General features: G+C 40.4%; 1 protein-coding gene across 7 annotated transcripts in view; it reads right to left on the bottom strand.

Annotated features, from left to right (window-relative positions):
- Positions 1 to 12,935, bottom strand: part of pum2 (pumilio RNA-binding family member 2) — a 243,473-nt gene that overhangs the window by 109,597 nt on the left and 120,941 nt on the right. The window lies entirely within an intron of this gene.

The following is a 12,935-nucleotide window of genomic DNA, read 5'->3' as shown; positions in this document are numbered from 1 at the left end:
CTTGGTTTGAGAGTGAACACCGACAAGAGTGTTCTCACCCCAGCTCAGCAAACCACCTTCTTAGGAGTTCACCTGGATTCCATTCTGATGCAGGCCCGCTTGGCCCCTGCTCGGATTTCCAGTATTTTAACATGCTTGGCCCGCTTCAGGCTCGGCCATAATGTTTCCGTGGGTACGTGTCGCAGGCTCCTGGGTCTCATGGCCGCAGCTTCCCCGGTGCTTCCCCTGGGACTGCTCCACATGAGGCCCTTCCTCTGGTGGATGAAACGCTCAGGTGCTCGATCAACAGAATCGGCCTTTCGCCTATTGAAGGTGTCGCACGGCTGCTTCCGCGCCCTATCAGTATGGCGGGACCCTCTCTTTCTTCGGAAGAGGGTCAATATGGGGACAGGCATGCGCGCCGCCTCCTCCTGTGGGCTCAGGACAAACTTCTGTCCCTGAGAGCAGTCCATGTACCCGGAGTCTTGAACCTCACAGCCGATTACCTGTCGAGGCAGAAGCTCTTGATGTATCTCAAATTTGGGAAGTGTTCGGCAAAGCGGAGGTGGACCTCTTTGCTTCGAAAGAGTTGTCCCAGTGCCGGCTCTGGTTTTCTCTGAGCTCCCCAGCTCCATTGGGGATAGATGCGTTCGCGCATCCATGGCCCAATCTGAAACTCTATGCATTCCCGCCCATCAAACTGATTCCGGCGGTTCTGTACAGGGTGAGAGAGAGCGGGGTCAGCCTCCTGCTTGTGGCTCCACTCTGGTCGTCCCAGACTTGGTTCTCAGAGATTGTTCTCCTTCTGGATTCTCCCCCCTGGGAGATCCCAATCAGAGAGGACCTACTGTCCCCAGCTTCAGGGCAGGATTTGGCATCCTCACCCAGAAATTTGGAAGTTGTGGGTATGGCCCATCAAGGGTCAGTAGATCTGGGCACTGGTCTTCCTGCTGATGTTCAGGAGACCATTGCGAGTGCGAGAGCTCCTTCCACTAGGAGGCTCTACTTCTCCAAGTGGAGGGTCTTTGAGTCATGGTGCTCGTCCCATTCGGTGGATCCAGTTAACTGCCTGGTGGGTCCAGTACTGGAGTTCCTGCAAGAAAAGTTTGCCGCTGGAGCAGCAGCTACCACCCTTACGTTGCTGCCATCGCTGCTTGTAGGGAGTTGGATGAAGTCCCTCTAGGCAAGCATAGGTTAGTTTCGTCTTTTATGCGAGGGGTTAGGCACCTGAGGCCAGCACGCTCCCCTCTTGGGACCTCTCAGTTGTCCTGGAGGGGTTAACAAAGGCTCCCTTTGAGCCCTTTGAGTTAGCTCGAGAGTCAGAATCCGCTCCGAAGGTTGCTCTTTTACTAGCATTATCCTCCTTGAAGCGTGTGGGCGCCCTCGCTGTTAGTGGAACCTGTATGGATTTTGCTCCTGGTCTAGTCAAAGTAACCTTAAGACCTAGGCCAGGTTATGTGCCCAAGGTTTTGTCCACTTCGTTTCGTTCTCAGGTTATCACCCTTCACTCTTTTCACCCTCCTCCTTTCGACTCAAAGGAGGACGAGAAGCTTAATTTGCTCTGTCCTGTCCGAGCATTGAAGCGTTATGTAGACCGGTCTGACGGTTGGAGGAAATCTAACCAACTCTTGGTGTGCTTCAGTGCTGGCCGCCGCGGGCTTGCTGCGTCGAAGCAGAGGATTTCCCATTGGGTGACGGAGGCTATCTCGCTGGCATATGAGGTGCGTGGTAAACCTTCACCTCTTAGCATTAGGGCACACTCTACTAGAAGTGTGGCTTCCTCTCAAGCGCTTTTTAGAGGGGCTCTTCTGGAGGATATTTGTATAGCGGCAGGTTGGTCCTCCCCGCACACTTTTGTGAGGTTCTATAGTTTGGATCTCGACATGGCTCCGGGTTCACATGTTCTATCAGCTTAATCCGGCCATGCAGGTTATCTGGTATTCTTTGAGCCAGAAATGGCAGCGTTTTAGCTTGGCGTGTGTAGTATATCGTTCCCATTACGTCAAAGTGACACAGCTTCGAGTGAACCTATGTTCTCTGAGTAGGGAACGAGACGCTGCGTCCACTGCCAAGCTCCTCGAGCTGCTGACAGGCCTTCCTTTTCGGCAGAAAAATCTGAGGAGCAGACGGCGCGCGCGCATGTATAATGTGGCGACGTAAGAGCATCAGGGTGGCGCCCGCGCCATCAGCCAATGAATTGGCGAGATTCTATAAGGGCTTCAGACAATCGGCACACCCAGAGGGCGTTCCCATTACGTCAAAGTGACGCAGCGTTCTCGTTCCCTACTCAGAGAACATAGGTTACACAAGTAACCTGAGACGTTTTACATTTTGAGGTAAACTTGAGGACATTCTAAGGAGATTAAGGCAGGCAGTGTAAGTGTTTAAGACATTAAGTATTTTGTCTTTATGCACTTCCTGACTATTTACCATGACAAGCTTAGAGCAATACTGCCTGAGTGATAGGATTAGCATCTATGCATTTGAATGACACTGTTATGCTGATTGAATTAGAACTGATGATACAGGAATGTTTGGGGTGTGTCCCTATTTCCTATACAACATTTGCATTGTTTTGTTCAGAGTGTCTCCTCCCCTGCTGTATAATCCCTCCCCCTGAAATGTAGATAAGTTAGTGTTCTGTACTGTTAAGTTAGACTTGTTGGATGACCTCAGCCGAAGAACAGCACGTGTCTCAATAAAGAGTAATGTCTGCTTGAAAGATATCCCAACGTCTCCTGGTCTCTTCTTCAAACGAGGAAAAGAAAGTTCACAACAATCTCCTTGAATGAAACTCCCTTTTTATGCAAACCCTTGCCTCTTTTCCACAAGCTACCCTCCCACCTTATCACAGTTGACCTTTTTGCAACCCTTTTCAAAACAGGTGTGAGAAAAAAAACACTGCTGAAGCAAGGGAGTTTCATGCCACTTTAAAAGGTGAAATTCCTTAGCTGGTGCCCAAAGATAAAATGGGGGAGGGGACATCCGACACTTTCAAACTCGCTGGTGCAGTCCATAACTTTTTTTGAGTTAAAAATTATCCAATCAATTTGAGCAAGTACATAACCAGCCAGTGTTCAAAACTATCCCTTTACCTTAGCCCGATTCACAACGGTAAGCTTGTAATAATGTGTTATAATTTGAGTGGTACTGGTAGCTTTCCGCAGGAAATTCGAGCATGGTGCTTTCGTCTTTGTATCATTACGTCACGTCTGTATACACAAAGGCTATTAGGCTATCGCATGTGAGGATGCTGCAGGTGGCGGATCATTTATAGCCTTTTCTCACAGCAGCTGGAATAATTAAACGTAACATTTTAAATGGCGGATTGATGATTGTCGTTTGGACCTTTCTGGATTACAGTGACAACTGGAGATTCACTTGTAGTCAAAAGCAAAATATTAGACTGCACAGAAATTGAAATCTACAGGTAACGCTAATACACGCGAAATACATGTAGTTACGCAATGCTGATGTTGTTAACATTAAATTGTAAGAATTGTTTGATCTGTCCAGTCGTTACATTGTTAATCTCCTTAAGGAACCAGACAGGCTCCGCGATGTCTAGTTTCCCCACTGGGAATTGGCACCCAGGTGCTAATCCATAGACTTCAAAGACACTTGGGCTGACTGTTCTCAAATGGGAGAACAGCACAGGCAACCCCCTATAGCAGGGGTGCCCAACCTTTTTTGAACAAAGATCTACTTTTAAATTTTTCAGTGTGCTGAGATCTACCCTGGCTGAATTCAGATTAGCACACTAGCATTCTACTCTTGCTATTCCTGCCATATATTTATATGAAATATTAGTATGTTAATATGCGATTTTGAATTCAGCCCATAATTTTGTCGTTATCAATAATGTTCAGTTTTAAGTCACTTAGGGATGTGACGGTGAGGCAATTTTCCCACCGGTTTATCAACGTGTGACAACACCGGTAATACCGGTATCACCGACTCTGCTTTTAAATCACTAATTCTATCTAACCAAAAGTAACATGCACACGACCACTCTGCTTTCATAACGCAACTGAAAACGTGCCAGTGCGAACACACCGTGAATAATAGCTCGTCTGTAAATGCGCACTTTGTGAGGCCATGAATGAATGACAGTTCGTCCGTAAATGTGCACTCTGTGAGGCCATGGGTGCGTCTCAATCAGCCTCCCTAGTTCAGTAGTCAGGGCACTGATCAGGCATTGAGTTATGTCCTGATCAGTGCCCTGACTACTGAACTAGGGAGCTGTTTGAGACGCACGCCATCAATGAATAACAGTTCGTCCGTAAATGCACGCTCTGTGCGGCCGTGCACATTTTACTTTTGGTTTTGAATTAGCACCAATTCGGCTGCGGGTTGCTTGAATTGTGGGTTCATTAGCCTATTATTTTTTATGAAAAACACAACAACAAAACAAATGACAAACTCCCTTAAATAGGTGCTTTTACATTTCACTTTGAAACCAATTCTTCCGCGATCATCTCAGTCAGCTCCTCACTCTTGTGATGAATGAAATCTGATGAATGACTCCTGCAACTGCCGAGACTCATGGTCGGATCATGCTTTATTAAAAGGGTCATGAAACCCCCCTGCTGCAGCTGGGTTTTTTCACACCTTCTATTTGAAAAGGCTTCCAAAAAGGGGCGTGGTCGACTGCAGAAAGGTGGGATGGGTATTGTGTGGAAAGAGGGAATGGTTTGCATAAATAGGGGAGTGTCATTAAGCGCATTAAAATTAGCTAACATGCAAACCGGCAATGCACAGACACAGGTGACATGGATAGCGATACCGACAGCAGCAGTTACAGCAGTTCTGAGACTTGTTCTTGGTTCACACTTTGGCAATGTTCACAACAGAGAGATGAGATGAAGGATGAGTAGGCTACAGCGAATGACGTTGCTCCGACTCAGCTTTTCAAACCGGAAGACAGAAATCGCTCTGAAAAATGCAAAAATAACTATTTTTCACATATGAATAACATTAATGAGTACTTTTAGTGTTTTCATGATGTGCAGCCTATACATATCTGTTTACATCTCGAAAAAAGTGTTTTGGGGTTTCATGACCCTTTAAGCAGACACGTTCCGTTTTTATTTGTATTGTCTGTTCTCTAACTGAACTAAACTATTTTATTGCTATAAAAAAATCTAAACACCGGTAACACCGCCTATCGTAGCAAGCCTAAAGTCACTTATAAGTAATTAGTTTAGTTTGGTTTATTTTGTTTATAAGGGCTGTGCACATTAATAAACAAAAATTAAAATGTGCCAGAATTAGTCCAAAGGGCTATTTTTAATCTGCAGACCCTTGACAGAAATGATAAAAAGTCAACCTAAAAACAAGAACAGAGCATCAAATATAACACACACACAAAAAAAAATTGAATAAAAGCACAGGTACATGATCCAACGAGAGAAAAAATACATTTATAAATTAGTTAATGATGAACTAATAATTTATAAAACATGACTATATTTTTATAACTTATTAATCAGTGGTATGTTTACAATTTACAAATGTGCTGCAAGTTATCTTTTGAATCTTTATCTTTTTTTAAAAAAATTGTAAATCTTGAAATAAATCAAAATAGATTTGAGTTATGAATGAATGAGTTATTAGTTGATACACTATTTATCATTTATAAATCATTGAAGTATGTCGAAATTGTTTTAGTATCATCTCAATAAACAATGGTTAATTGTGAACAAATTATGAACAAACCATTAGTAAATTATCATAATTTTAGCATATTACTTATTAATCATTTATGAATGTATAGTCATGTTTTGTAAATGATTAGGTCATCATTAATAACTTAAGTGACATATAACTGAATGTTTTTATGAAGTGTTACTTTTTTTCATAAAGCAATGCTTTAGGTCACCCTTAAAGTCTGTCAGTGGATTTTACAAATATTTAACCAATGAAAAGCATTAAAAGAGCTTGTGTTAAATCTCATTACTCCATTGGACTGTCAAACAAATCCTCACAGCTCATAGCTCCGCCCCTCCTCTTCCGGCAGGCAGCCAGCACACACACACACACACACACACACACACACACACACACACACACACACACACACACACACACACACACACACACACACACACACACACACACACACAGCGCAACGCAGAGCTGAACATAATCAGTGATCCTGTAAGGGTAAATAAAGAACTGTTTCTTAAATTAGGTACAGCGTTTTTTTTACTCAAGAAATACTACGTCTATAAAGGGTAATTATGTATTTGAGGTCTGAGATATGGGAAGGGTGAAGAGAGAGAAAGGGCAAACCAGACTGCAATTTACTCTCGCGATTGACTGGAAAGCAGTCTGCGATCGACTGGTCGACCGCGAACGACTGGTTGAGCACCCTTGCCCTATAGAAATGGAATTCTATCAACTAATTCATTGACAATCTGTTTTAATGAATAAACATGCATTTCCCCAGTACATTTGGTGTATCATTACTGTTTGTATATTGTGTTTTATATTGTATAGTGTTTTGCATACTTGATGATATAATTACTAGTTAATGTTAGCCCATCTAGCTGGTGTCTCCGATCAAAATATTCCTCATTTAAAGGTGTCATGAACTGGCTTTTTTTATATACTGTTGTCTGAGGTCAACTTTTGACGTTTGCATGGTTTTTACATTCAAAAACATCATAATGTAATAGTAATAGGCTATTTTCTACCCTGGTTTTGAGTCTCTCTCCTGCAAGCTCGGATTGTATGGGCGTGCCACAGTGAAGACTTGGAAGTAAACGCCCACGGCTAGGATTGGATAAGCATTGCATATTTAATGAGCTTCGGCTCCCCGCGAGTACATCGTGAGGGATTGTTTTGAAGCATGTGGGAAAACGGCAACCGGAAAAATTCGTCCCACAGGGCTTGCAAAACGTCTTTATCAAACAAACACAAAGATTTATCTCTCATCCACCGGTGATTGATTGAAATGTTATTTTTTTATTACTTGGCCCGCCCGAACGGTGGATATAAACACCTGAGATCAATCGTTTGCTGGGCCTGGTGTCAATAAAAACTTTTCTTTGACTAACAAGGAAGTTTTCAGCTCTGAAACTTACAGGATATTCTTATATTACCATGAACTATTATATATCAAAAGCTCAAGGGAAAGTTGATTTCTCAATTCATCAACCCTTTAATGACTCAAACTTTGGTGGACATCACTTTCTCAAGAAAGCAGTGTGTTTATTATATTTATCAGAATATAAATGATCACACATTTTCTAGTTTAGCCCTATCATGCGAATGAGTCCGCCTTTCAATCAAAGGGACTCTCCCGCCTGAGAATTGTACGTTTCCCATTGGTCAAGCCAAAACTAAAAAGGCGTTGCCTCTGTGGAACTTAAAAAGCCAACACAAAGTTCACAAAGACCTCATCCGGCCATACAATCACCAAGCCATGTGGACCTTCTTCGACCATAACAGTCTCTGCAAGTTCACCGTTGTTTCTTCACTCAACACAATGAATTGTTTGCAACTGCAACACCATCGGGCCGAACTATCAAGACTTTCTCCTGCAACTGTATATCTGGATGCCTTTCAACAGCTCAGGCAAATGCAAGTAAAATATGTTATACAAAATCGCGGTGTAGTTACTTAAAGCTGTAAACCCCTTTGTTCAAACAAAGGAGCTTGTTGTCTTAACTGATGGTTCACCCAGGTTTCTAACTCTTTTCATAATGGTGTAGATTAATTATGTGTTTGTGTTTTAGTTAAATAAACTTTGTGCACATTCTTACGAATCGATTCTGGTCTGCTTATAAATAAATTGTCAAATTAACAAATCGATCATAGCTACGAGCTAAGAAAGAGTTATTTTTCTGTGGCCACAGAAAATATCCTTTCTGAAGAGATGATAGACAATCAGTACTGAATGTTCGCTGGACAAGCAGATTTGATTGTAATATTAATTCAACTGATCCAAATATTCATAATTAATTGTAATGAATTATAATGAATTAAATATTTCCCCTTTGAGCTAATTTGTTACAAAAAATTTGAGAACAAAGTATAACAATAATAATAATATGCACAGTTTGATGTGATATGAGCTAAGCGATTGTTAGATTTAATCACCATTGGTAGCCCAATTTATTTCTCTCTGCTTTTTTTCCTCAGTTGGTCAGAACAAAAGTGGCAAATGTGTTACTTGTTCAGATGACATTTTCTGGGTAAGATGAGAATCTGTGATTCCGAAGCACAGTATCCACACCAGTGCGGTAAATGAATGACAGCCACACATACTCCTCCAAACATTAAATGAATCCGCGCTGAGTCGTCGTGCCAATGCACAACCCAAGTAAAGACGATAATTTCGCAAATAACAGCAATTGCAGGTTTCAAACAGAGATGGCGACAAAGAGGCAAAAGTTACAGACTGAAGCTTTATGTGATGTGAGACCACACAATTTACAGTATTAATTTGGTGCCACCTGTGAGGCCTACTACATTATTTGAGCATAAGAGACTTTTCAAACACATTTAAAAATACTTTTGAATGATAGTTTATGATGTACAAATTGGCACAACAATGGTGTCAAGATATAGCTGGCTAGCATGGGGCAGTTAGCCCCTGCCGGTAGATGCCATAACTACTCTGTTATGGTGGCAAAAAAAGCATGCTTCTCCATAGATGGCCAGGTTGCAACTTGGTCCTTAGTTTCATCCCTTTTCCTCACTCCAATCCGATAGGACCTCGATAAATAAAACTTCCACCTAGGGTTGTGCGATATATATCGTCTGCGATAATATCGTAATTGTTGTTTTAACAATGTGCGATCTCACATTATCAGGTATATACCTCACACACACCCAGAGAGTGCATGCATACATTATGTGATTAAAGTGCATTAGCGTGCTTTTTGCACGCTTTTATATTTATATAATTTAATATAGTTAATAAATATCACACAAAGAGTGCAGTTTTTCTCCAGGTATCAGCATGATAACAAATGCGTTCTTGTTTACTAAACTTGTATTTCAAAATAAATAAATAAATCAAGAAGCTAATATTAAGTGACTTACATTTTAGACTCCATATTGCCTGTTTTTGCTCTATTTCGCCACTGAAAATAGTTCAAAACAAAGCCACAGGACTGTAATTGCGTCTCTGAGCTAAACAAGGCAGTGTTTTCTTACTGAATAAATCAGCATTTTGAACGAATCAGTTGAATCAATTATTCACTGTCTAAGATAGATTAAAGGGTAACTTCAGTGATTTAGCATTAAACTTTGTTTCAGTAGAACCCCGGTAGTATATTCTAATTATGGTACTTTCCCCCCTCATATCCCCTCAGACGAGATAATTATGCATTTTATTTTTGGGAAAAATCCTCCGATGACGCAAATATCGTCATTTTGCGTCATCTGAGGATTTTTGGCCAGAGCCAAGAGACAAGAGCTAGTTCCGCAAGTTTTCAACCCGCCCACAGGGGAGGGATCTCCCTCACAGAATGTAAATGCGCATGCCCGCTCGGCTCGGGCATTCATAACGGAGCAAAGTGAGTGTTTCAACTTTTCAATGAATTCTTATGAAAGTTTAGCTTCCATATGCGATCTGATAACGCGCCAAACTGGACACTGGACTGGACATGCGCCGAGAATGACAGCCGCGCTTGCTCTGCTCAGATCTTCTCTCGTGATGAATGAAATCTGACTCCTCCTGCGTCTGTGACGTGACTTTCGTTCGGCTCACTCACACTTTATTGAAAAGACATGTTTTTAATTGTAGTGTCTATTCTCTAAATGAATGAAATTATTTTATTACAATGAATATCAAAACTATGTTGGGGCGGTGCCGCGGTGGGCAAGTGATAACCAATAGCCATGGCTTTGGGAGTAGGGCAGCGAAGCAAGTGCATTCTGGGAGTTGTTGTCTTTCATCCACATGAGACAAATACATTTTCTGTCTTTTCTCAGTCTAGAAGGCACCAAATTCAAAAATAATTTTACATTTCTACTACATAAATGATACAGTTTAAATACACATTCATCTTCCCAGCACTGAAGTGCCCCTTTAAGATTGAATGAATCAACCGTCTGAATGAATCGGTTGAATCTCAAATGACTCACTCATTAACGGTAACTTGCTGCCACCTACCGGCGGGTTTAATTTCACAGTTAAAGTATCTTTTCATGTTTTAAATAATTTTAAATATCAATATTCAACATTTTATTAAACATCAAAACATTACTTATGCATAACTGCAGGTTATTCATTTGTCACCTATGAGCTGCATTAAACCGTCTGTGTAAATTATATAAATGCAACTTCAGATGCAGCTTCGGTGTTTCCTCTGCACTGCAAAGATGAATTTTGTTGATATTTATTTAATTTGATTGGTAACAGCCCTATTGTGTCGTCGTATAATTCATTTTTATTAAATTTATGAAATTGACACAAAATATTATGCATGCATATAATTAGGTTTAAAGATGATTTCTGTCATTGCGGTGAACTGACCACCACACAGAATATGAAGAATATCATAAACTTTAGGAGTCAGCTGACCACGGCAGTCCTAAACCTGCCATGGTACCAGCACAATAACACTCAAACAATATTGTCTAATTATCATTATCGAGAAAATCCAAGAAAATAGAGATATCCTTTGTCAATATCGCACACCCCTACTTCCACCAACACATTATTCCAGAAGGACATTTAGTTTCACGTCGTATTAAAGATTAATGTATTTATTAGGGATGCAACGATGGCACTTTTCATTGTTCAGCTTCTATTACTTACACACAATGTGGATAAGCTACAACAGTTAAACATCAGCTGTGTGGACACTACCAATTAAAATCTAGAAATGAATATTGTCAATCCAGAGCTAATGATATGGTTTCTTAAATCTAAATTACTTAAGTCTGTGCTGTTTTTTGTTGATTCGTGAACAAAACTTCACTAAATCTATTTGTGGCAGTAAATGAAGAGATGTCATACCGATCAGTACTACGATTGTTGCTTTTCACCCTGTACTTGGAAGATATCATTAGGATGCATAGCATTAGTTTACACTGTTAAGCTAATGATGCTCAGCTCTATATTTTTTCGTGCCCAAATGAAACTTACCAATTCACAAAATTAACAGAATGCATAGCTGATATAAAAAAAATTGATGACTAGTAATTTCCTACTACTTAATTCTGAAAAAAAGTTCCTAATTATTGGACAAAAAACCTTTGCACATAGTAACCTAGAATACGGTCTAATAACGTGACAGCGACGAACGATCATGAAAACTATGATCGCCCTGACTTAAAAAAATATATTTGTCTATTTTTCTGATTGGTTATTGCGGCATTTTGGGCGGTAACTGAGGTCTGATTGGTTAGCGTTAGACAGCACGCCTCCAGACCGGCGAAATAAAGTGAAACAGAAGCACGCACTGCAGTGATGCCTGGAATCACTGTGATCATGAAATACAGTTAAGTGCAAGATGTGCCGCGCCAATCTGTCATATTCATAGCATTATAATGAAAACAAGATTGTAATAGAATGTTGTCTTTTATGACTTTCACTAAAAAAAGTGTTTTGGGGTTTCATGAACCTTTAATGTCATATAGGACGCATTTGTTTGAGTTTAATAACCAGCTAGCAAAGAGCTGCCGTTACCAACTGGTGTTCATTCAGCTCAAATGCAATGCCTGACATTATCGACTCTGGGTTATTTGAGACGGTCATATTCTTTTTACATAGGCTATTTCTTTTTCAAAATCATTGATGATATTAATAATGCAGCAGTGTAATTTTGTTGTCGTGTTTTTTAACAGCAGACCTGTTTTTATTTAAAGTTGTTTTTCGGTATGGCTATGAAAACGCGCAGTGATGTCTGTAATAACTTTGATCATGAAAAATAAAATTAAGTGCAAGATGTACATCGCCAATCTGTCATATACATAGCATTATAATGAGAACAAGATTGTAATAGTATTGCTTTAGTAATTCTCTGTGCTTTAGTATACACAACGTGTATCAGCGTTGTTGTTAAGGGAAGAGTGCATTCAAAATTTGAGTTTCACTTTTAAACCATAGACTGTAATCCTTTTGTGCTGATGTAAGTTGTAATAGGTACATATCTGATTAACCTAATGTAGGATGCATTTGGTTGAGTTTATTAACCCGCTAGCAAAACTCTGCAGGGTGCTGTTTATTCACAGTTTCAGCTCAAATGCAATGCCCGATATTATTGACTGGGTTATTTGAGACGGTCATTTTGTTTTTCGATGTTTCTTTTTCAAAAACATTTATGCATCATAATCTAGTAGTTATTTTTTCTAGTCATATGTTCATGTTTTCAAGACATGTTTTCATGTCATGTTTGTATTTGTCAACATTAATTTTCTTAACAGTCTTAAAATATTTTCATATCACCGCATTCTTCTTTGAATTTTCGGTCTACATCATTGTCTTCGGTGTATCAGAATAATCCATCGTGTCATCGTGTTGATGATCAGCCGTACGGCTTTATCAGCATCCTTATTTGCACATACATTTAATTCTAAGAAGATGTGATTAAATATTTGCACATACATGGTGCTGGTTCATGTTTAGGGCACTAGAGTATATGAAATATGTCAATAAAAAAAACTTGAAACGCGCTCGCTCCGGTCTGTATCTGATCTATATGATCCATATTATGATCGTTGTTAAACTCACCGTGGCGCTCTGCACAGAACCGCTCTCATGCGCTCGCTGCGTGTTGTTTAAATTCTCTGCTGCAATGCAATCTCAGCTGTGAAGGAACACTTCCTATAACACCCGATGTACTCATTACATCATAAGAAGAATGGCATCTACGCTAATATTAATCACTCTGTTTATCCTGAGGTTTACTGTAGTATGCCTAATCCGGGCCGTATCCAGATAAGATGGTGTACCCACGCCTAGACACAACCACGGATCCCTGAAGTGCCAGCAG

This window comes from Gobio gobio (genome assembly GCF_949357685.1).
Source record: "Gobio gobio genome assembly, chromosome: 12".
Classification (NCBI taxonomy): Eukaryota; Metazoa; Chordata; class Actinopteri; order Cypriniformes; family Gobionidae; genus Gobio; species Gobio gobio.
Note: the sequence above shows the minus strand (reverse complement) of the source record. Positions and strands in the feature narration are given on the sequence as shown.